Raw genomic sequence first — 9,108 nt, 5'->3', positions numbered from 1 at the left:
TAACATGGTCTGAAGAAATTCAAACAAGAATGAAGAACCTTGCCTTATTGTTGGTTGCTACAGGTCTCGTCGTCCCTGAATCCTTCATTTGCCATAACCTTCAGAAAAGATGGAAATATAGCTTTAGATAAATGTAAAGACTTGACTTAATAGACGCTAAAAATATAGCTATTAAGATAACTAAAAACAGAGTTTGTCATCCAAACACCACAAAATATTGTTGTAACGAGTCACAGTAATCGGTTTTACTACACATTCAAACATTTAAACTAATGAATCAAAAAGCAATTTAAATCAAGAACAATATAATCAAGAAACTCAAACCAAACAAGATTAATAATTTCACTTACTAAGGAAACCTTCAAGATCTTAAAATTGCAAACTTTTAAGCAACCAAATAAAAATAACAAACCCGGCCTCCTTCAAAAAAAAGCTGAAGAAAAAATATTAACTTTCTTTCCCCATAATCCATTTTCAAGAAAATCGGGTCTTTTTCAAACATGCATATTAGGATTGAAATTAGCATAACATGAATCCATCTTTTGGTTGCGAAGGACTAAAACCCAATAAATTAACAAACAATAGCTTGAGCTTGAAAAATATGACCCATGATCCGAGATCAAGCTTTAGAAAAAAAGCTCAAAACGAACCAAGCTACGGCACAGCTACGCTATACCCCTAATTACATAAAAGAACAAATGTGTAAACTTAAAACATGTTTAACAATAGCTAGATTATAGATGATAGATAATAACAAAAAAAAACCCACTGAATCCAGCCTAACATTGCAACTAACAAATCAAAAAACAACTTAAATCAAGAATTGCACAATTAACAAACTCATACCAAACAAGATTTAAAAATTTCACTTATTAAGGCAACTTCCCAGCCCGAAAAATCGCAAACTTGGAAGCAACCGAATACAAAAAATCCAATAAATAACCAAGCAGAGCCCAATCCCGAGCCGGGTTTAAGCTTTAGAAAAACAAAATTCGAAACAAACCGAGCTCGAGCTCGAGCTCTTGTAAGTCAAAACAAGCCGAGCTCGGCTTGGCTAGGCTACACCCCTAGCTACATATGAGTAAAACTGTGTCAAACTTAACAATAACAAGAAAATACCATTAATATAAACCCATTAAATCTAACCTAACATTATAGCCAATGAAACATAAATCAATTTAAATCAATAAACACATATATCAAACAAGATTAATAAATTCACTTACTATGGTAACTTCCCAAACTGAAAATTCGCAAACTTTGGAAACTAGAAAAGAATAAGAAACCCCATTTTCCTTAAAAAATTAGATGAAAAAGCAATCAATTTATTTTCCCAAAAATTCAATTTCGACAAAATCGAACCTTTTCTGAACATGCATATGAGGATTTAAACTAGCAAAAGAATCCACCTTTTGATGGTTAAAAGACTAAAATCCAATAAATAAAAGAACCGACCCCGAGCCCAGCTCGAGCTTGGAAAAACGACCCACCCGAGCTTAAGCTTTAGTAAAAGATCTTGAAACGAGCTAAGCTCGAGCTCTCGTAAGCCAAAACAAGCCAGGCTCGGCTTGGCTATGCTACACCCCTAATTACTCAGGCTTGTTAACAAGGTTTTTCTCAGAATATGTAACAAACTTAAAAATGTATACAAATTAATTAACAAGAAATAAACAAACCAAGCCCGAGACAAGCTCGAGCTTGAATAAATGACCAACGAGTCGATCTAGAGCCCTTGTGAATCAAAACGAGCCAGGCTCGAGCCTAGTCAAGCGTGGGCTCAGCTCGGCTCAGCTACGCTACATGCCTAATTACATAAAAATAAACATGTGTCAAACTTAAACATGTATTAACAGTAGCTAGATAATAGATAGATAATCATTCAATAATAAGCAAGAAAACAACATAAACCCATTGAATCTTACCTAACATTGCAAATAACAAATCAAAAAAACAATTTAAATCAACCGCCTAATCAACATTCATGAAACACATATACCAAACAAGATAAATAACAACTTCACTTACTAAGGCAACTTCCCAGCCCGAAAAATCGCAAACTTCGACGCAACCGAATATGAGTAATCCACCCCATTCTCCTTCAAAAACCCCTCAATCAACTCCTTCGCCTTCTCTGGCTCGCTACTCTCACACTCAACCTCATACAAAGTCCCAAACTCAAAACTCGTCTCATCCAATTCAATCACCAATCCATTCCACTCATACACATGCCTCAAGTTCTTAAACCCGCCTAACCCCACAAACCCATTATTATTATTGTTATTATTACCCGAAAAAAACCCGTCTTTAACCCGTTTCATAATTCGAGAGGATTCGATCAGACCCGTTAACCGAGTGGGGTCGGTTACACACGCGTACCCGATTCCGGGTCGATCTCCTCGTCTTCCTCGACTCGACTAACCCTTCTTTTAACTCCGCTTTCGCTTTGAGACTGATGACTCACCGGGCGATGGGGCGATCGTTGTACAAGCGAATGCGGAGGACGGCGCGACGGGCGGAGAGTTCGCCCGCTGCGCCGTCGAAGAAGTTGTTGTGTTGGTTGTGGGTTTTGGTGTGGAAAGGGGTTAATAATGAGACAAGGGTTTTGTGGGAGTGGGAGTTTGGGAGGCGGAGCTTGAGTTCGATTTCCATGGTTTCGGGTATCGGGTTTAGGGTTTAGAGAGGCCGATGCGGTCGGATTTGGAGGTGGAGTTGAAGTGATGGAGGAGAGTGGTGGCGCCGGTGGAATTGACGACAGCGGCGGCGGCGGCGGCGGTGGTGGTGGTACGGGATTCTTGGATTTCTTGTTTGTCTTCGATTTTGCTGGGTTTTCTTCGAAGCATATTTTGAATGTCTGGTGTTGTATGGTGTTCAAGTAATTTATAAGATATTTTGTAACGGAGTGTGTAAAGATAGGTCTGGGACGGTTTTGCGTTAAACCTATAATGATAACTAGGGGTGGTATATGGGTTGGGATAGACGAGTTATGAGTCGTAATGGGCTAGCGTCAGAACATGTAAATTCAGGAAATAGTTGTTTCACTTTGGGTCATAACTGGTTATGGTTAGAATGGGTTTTGGGTTTTTTTATTTTATATTTTTATTACAAGGATAACAGTGAAAACATTTAGTTTTTTTGCCTTAATATTTTAAGTTTGTTGTAATATTAGCTCTAATTATAACAAGATTATTGAAGTAATATTTGAACAAAAAAACAAGGGAATAAAAAAAGGTGAGAATGTGAATTTACTGGATGTAAATTACTCGTTATAAATACATGGTATGTATAATACCAAAACAACTATTTAGAAGCACTATTTAGGAGACAAACTTATATAATTGGTTTGACAAATGGTTTTATACAAAAATCGTCGGTGATTCATAACACTCCCCCTTGGATGACACCTTGCTAAAGAAAAACTCAATTGGAAAACGTTTTAGCTAAGGGAAAAAGAGTGCAGTATATAGCTCCCCCTCAAGTTGCAGGTCGTTACATTGTCCGTACATGGCGCATGCCAATATCATGAACATGTTTCCTGAATGTTGTTGTGGGAAGTGCTTTTGTGAAAAGATCAGCTGAGTTTTTTTGCTGGATTGGACATATCTCATCTCAACCTGATTGTCTTTAATAAGGTCTCGAGTATACCAAAGTATCTTGGTGCTATATGCTTTGTTTAGTCACTTTTGATATACCGTTCCTTCATTTGCGAGACACAAGCTGGATTATCTTCATAGATAGGAGTTGGAATTTGATCTTTCTCTAGTCCATAAGAAATCAATATGTGTCGTGACATAGATCTTAACCATACGCATTCTCTTGTGGCCTCATGCAATGCAATGACTTCAACATGATTTGAAGATGTTGCAACGAGTGTTTATTTCTGAAACGCCATGAAATCGCAATTCCTCCATTCTTAAATATGTATCCAGTTTGAGATTTTTCTTTATGGGGATCAGATAAATAATCTACATCTGCATAACCAACTAACCCTTCTTTTGAATCGTTAGAAAATAAACCTAAATCAACAGTTCCTTTTAGATACCGAAAAATATGTTTAATGCCATTCCAATGTATTTTAGTAGGGGATGAACTGAATCTTGCCAATAAATTAACTGCAAAAGAAATGTCAGGTCTTGTACCGTTAGTAAGATACATAAGTGCTCCAATTGCACTGAGGTATGGTATTTCGGGACCAAGAATCTCTTCATTATCTTCGCAAGGACGAAATGGATCATTGTCAACATTGAGTGATCTAACAACCAATGGTGTGCTTAAAGGATTTGCTTTATCCATATTGAAACATTTTAAAAGTTTCTAAGTATAAGTTGACTAATGCATAAGTATCCCATTATGCATTGCTCAATTTGTAAACCAAGACAGTATTTGGTTTTTCCAAGATCTTTCATTTCAAATTCTTTCTTTAAAAGAAAAATTGCTTCATTAATTTTTCTTTGTGTCCCAATTAAATTTAGATCATCAACATACAAAGCTATGATCACATATCCTGATGTTGTCTTCTTAATGACAACATCCTTCCAGATAAGATTATTTGTGTATCATTTGCTTATCAAGTAAGCACTCAAATGTTTGTACCACATCCTTCCAGATTGTTTCAGTCCATACAAGGATCTTTGTAACTTGATGGAATACATTTCCTTAGGCTTTGAGCTTAATGCTCCAGGGAGTTTAAATCCTTCAGGAATTTTCATATAGATGTCACTGTCTAGTGATCCATACAAGTAAGCTGTGACAACATCCATAAGACGCATTTCTAAATTTTTAGAGACTGCTAAGCTGATTAAATATCTAAACGTAATAGCATCCATAACAGGATAATATGTTTCTTCATAGTCAATTCTCTGGCCTCTGAGAAAAACCTTGAGCTACAAGTCTTGTTTTATATCTTGTAACTTCATTTTTCTCATTTCGTTTACTCACAATAACCCCATTTATATCCTACAGGCTTTATTGACTTTGGTGTAATGACAATAGGTCCAAAAACCTTTTGATTGTTTAGTGAATTCAATTCAGCTTGCATGGCGCATCTTTCCATTTGTTCCAATCTTGTCGATTTTTACAATCATTTACAGATTTTGGTTCAGGGTCATCATTTTCTTCCATGATATCACTTGCCACAGAATAAGAAAATATATCATTAATATTTTCCATTTCATCTCGATCCCATATTATATGTGATTGACCATAGTTGATTGCCAATTCCTTATTGGAATCATTTATTTCTTCCTAAGGGAATGTTATACCATTTATTCTTTCCTAATGGAAGGTTTTGTCAATCATTCCTTCCTTAGGGTCAGTATCCTTTTAAGAGCCCTTCATTTTTCTAGGCTTTTTATCCTTTGAACCGATTGGCTTCCACGTTTTATATGTTTTTGGAATTCATGAGGTGTATTATTATGGCTTTGCTTTCTTGGAATCTCAACTCGAGCATTAGCAGCTGGTATATGAGATTTAGTGACCCTGTTTATACCAGTAAATGCATCAGGTAACTGGTTGGCAATTTCTTGTAGATGTATTATTTTTTGAACCTCTGTCTCACTTTGTTTTGATCTTGGGTCTAGGTGTAATAATGATGGCACACACCATGATATATATATCTTTCTTGCCTTTTCATTTCCCCCCTAATGCCGGGAATATTGTCTCGTTAAAATGGTAATAAGCAAAACGTGTTGTAAATACATCACCTGTTAAAGGTTCAAGGTATCTTATGATGGAAGACGTTTCATATCCAACATATATTCCCAATATTCTTTGAGGACCCATTTTTGTGAGTTGTGGTGGTGCAATAGGAACATGCACAGCACACCCTAAAATTCTATGGTGAGAGATGTTTGGCTCATTTCCGGAAACAAGTTGTGTGGGAGAGTATTTATGATTTCCACTTGGTTTCACACGAATTAATGATCCAACAAGCATAATTGCATGATCCCAAATAGAAACAGGGAGTTTTGTCCTCATTATTAATGGTCTAGCTATTAGCTGTAGGCGTTTGATCAACGACTCGGCTAAACCATTTTGTGTGTGTACATGAGCAACAGGGTGTTCAACAACAATCCCCACAGACTTACAATGTTTTCGGACCCGCCCAATACCGCTTACCGGGTCAAAGATCGGACTAATCCGGAAGGGTGGACCGATGTTTAACTCGGATAACGTCATAAATAATTTAAATATATTTATTTATTTACATATATAATTCATATACATATAAAAATACTAATAACAAACTTTAAAGTTTATTTATGTTTCACACATTGTTTTTTTAATATATATGATTTATATTTGATCAATAAATACATCAATTCTACTAGGTTGGTTGGCCCATGGGTAATTATTAAAGCTTCTATCTAGAAAATTACTCAAGTTCGAGTTCCGTCATGCACATTTCATTTTGGATTTAATAAAAAAATTGGTTTTACCGGTCGACCCCCCGGGTCACTGGGTCCGGGCCAACCACCACCCCCAAAACCCGGCCGGGTTTTTAGAAATCGGCCCAAATACCGTGACTCAGCCCGATTCAGAGACCACGTCCGACCGGCCGAGCCAGGTTTCAAAACACTGATTAAAAGAAAGATATTTTGTATATTTTATTATGGGTAAAGTTAAATACAAATTAAAACAAAAATTTGGATGTGAGTAATTTTTTTACCACACAAAAAACCTATTATAAGTAAATTAAAAAAATTAATAAAAAAAATCATAATTCAAAATATAAATAAAAAAACAAAAAAAATTTAGAAACTAAAATGTTTCCGTCATCATTCCCGTTCAAAAAAAATGATGAAAAGATACAATTCCGAGATTAAAAACACAATGACGAAAATGAACAAAATACACAATTATAACTAAAAAAGACGTAATAAATCGCAAAATATAACACAATGCCGAACAATATATAACACAATGTTGAGAAATATAACACAATATAAAGAAAAAAAAGAAACAATGTCAAGTAAAAAAGACACAATCAATGATGAATATAAACACAAAACACAGTGATAAACAAAAAGATACAATGATCTTTTTCACTCACCATTGTCTTTTTTTTGTAGAACGAGAAAGACGGTGGAAACATTTTTGCGTTTGTACTTTATTCGTTTTTTATTAACTTTTGAGTTATGTTTTTTTGTTTATTTTTTTGTGAGGGGTTTTATTATGTAGCTACAAATCTTTCTCATTTTTGTTCCCCATTTGTAAAATAACTTGACACTTTAAATTATTAACATGTGCGTTCATGTTGGACACTAGGGTTGTTACCTTTATCCGAAACACAACTCAGGAAAAACTCGTATTCGAACTAATTTGAATTTGAACAGAAGTAATTCGGGTTAGTTCTTAGGTTTGATTTATGGGTTTCGGTCAATCCAAAAATCCGTATAAACTTTTAGTTTTAAAGCCAAATATATTTTTATGAATTTGGCCCTAACCGACTGTTTTTATTCCATCTATTATGGATCAACTATTTATTGTTAATGTACGCTTTTCGTTAATAGTTAGAAACCATAATCAAACAAGCAAATAAAGCTTGATTCAAGACGGTTATTATTGGAGTTTATTTTACTCTTCTTTTGAATTGTTTTACCAAGTTATGTTGTGTAAGGCCCCGATCCCGGTAGCCCTACTTTAGCGTTGGATTTACTCATAAACACAGTTCTAAATATCAGAGTTAATTAAAACTTTACGCGAAATATAAATCTTTCATAAAACATCACATAACAAATTCATAACATGTCTTAAAACATTCACTTTGTCTTTTCAATTTCAAAATATAACTTATAAAACATAGCAGATCTTCAGATGCCAGGCTTTCATTCTTCTGCCATGTGTCCTGCTCACGCCAGCTGACGCATCCTACTCACCTGCGTGCATACTAAAAGTCAGCTACGCTGAGTGAGTTCTAGTTAATCATACATCATACAATACATTCACTTACCTTCAATCATGCATCCGAAGATACATAATAATTACTCTACTAATTTACTTTTATTTCATACTTTCATACATACGTACATACTTTATTAAGTTCATACTTTATATTTACTGTCCATTCTATCTCAGATATTATTAGGGTCTGATCCCTTCCTTTTCTATCTCAGATATTATTAGGGTCTGATCCCTCTTTCCTTTGTCTATCTCAGATATTATTAGGGTCTGATCCCTTTCTTGTCTATCTCAGATATTATCAGAGTCTGATCCCTTTTTACTTCTCTATCTCAGATATTATAAGGTTCTGATCCCGTCTTCTCTATCTCAGATATTATTAGGGTCTGATCCCTCTTTCTTCATCTTCGTTCGTACTGTCTTTACATACTCATGCATATACTTTCTTTATTCGTCTTTAAATACTCATATATCGTACATATATTTATATCATACACATTCATCTTTCATATACATACCTCCCTTGTCAACACGTGCAATATCCGAAGATCGTTCACGTATTGACAAGCTTTTATTCACAATCATAACATAATATCTATCACATAAATCATACATGGCATACACTTACCATTTAAGGTAAGTGTATTAACTATCACATTGAGTATGCACACAGCCCTGAAAACATAACAAGGAAATGGGGCTAGAAACTCACCTGAATGCGTTTAAGCTCACCGTTGATCGTAATCCCTTTCTTGAGTTGTGCACGGCTAACTGTATAATATATATTCGTCAATTAATCTTTCACTAGATCAAGTTGGTATTTTAGTTACCAACATGTTTCTAAGTTGGGTTGGTTTGTTAAATTCCTACACATGGGCCAACTAGCTAGATTGGGTTCACTAATCAAAACATCTGGGCCCAACTGATCAGGCCCAAGGTCAACAGGTCTTGACCGAGAACCTGTTTAAGCCGAGAACCCATGTTGACCCAAGCTTATACCTGACCGAATACCCGTATCCGACTGAGAACCCGTACCCGACCGAGAACCCGTATCCGACAGAGAACCCGTACCCGACCGAGAACCCGTATCCGACCGAGAACCCGTACCCGACCGAGAACTCATTAGCCGAGAACTCGTTTGGCCGAGAACTTTGTTGACTGTCCGTTGACCGAGAACCCTAAGGGTTGACCATGGATTCCCCAAGATTGGCC

At 35.8% G+C, this 9,108-nt stretch overlaps 1 pseudogene across 1 annotated transcript; it reads right to left on the bottom strand.

Moving 5' to 3' along the window:
- Positions 1-1,348: 1,348 nt before the first annotated feature.
- On the bottom strand, positions 1,349-2,734 carry LOC143538951 (triphosphate tunnel metalloenzyme 3 pseudogene; annotated as a pseudogene). The gene is made up of 2 exons (XR_013136346.1): positions 1,997-2,734; positions 1,349-1,922 (listed from the first exon to the last, which is right to left on the bottom strand). The product of XR_013136346.1 is annotated as a triphosphate tunnel metalloenzyme 3 pseudogene (transcript).
- Positions 2,735-9,108: the final 6,374 nt, after the last annotated feature.

This window comes from Bidens hawaiensis, unplaced genomic scaffold (genome assembly GCF_021521415.1).
Source record: "Bidens hawaiensis isolate Kalapana, Puna unplaced genomic scaffold, B.hawaiensis_p1.1 tig00011786_1, whole genome shotgun sequence".
NCBI lineage: Eukaryota > Viridiplantae > Streptophyta > Magnoliopsida > Asterales > Asteraceae > Bidens > Bidens hawaiensis.
The sequence above is the reverse complement of the archived record's forward strand: the minus strand, read 5'-3'. Positions and strand labels throughout refer to the sequence as shown.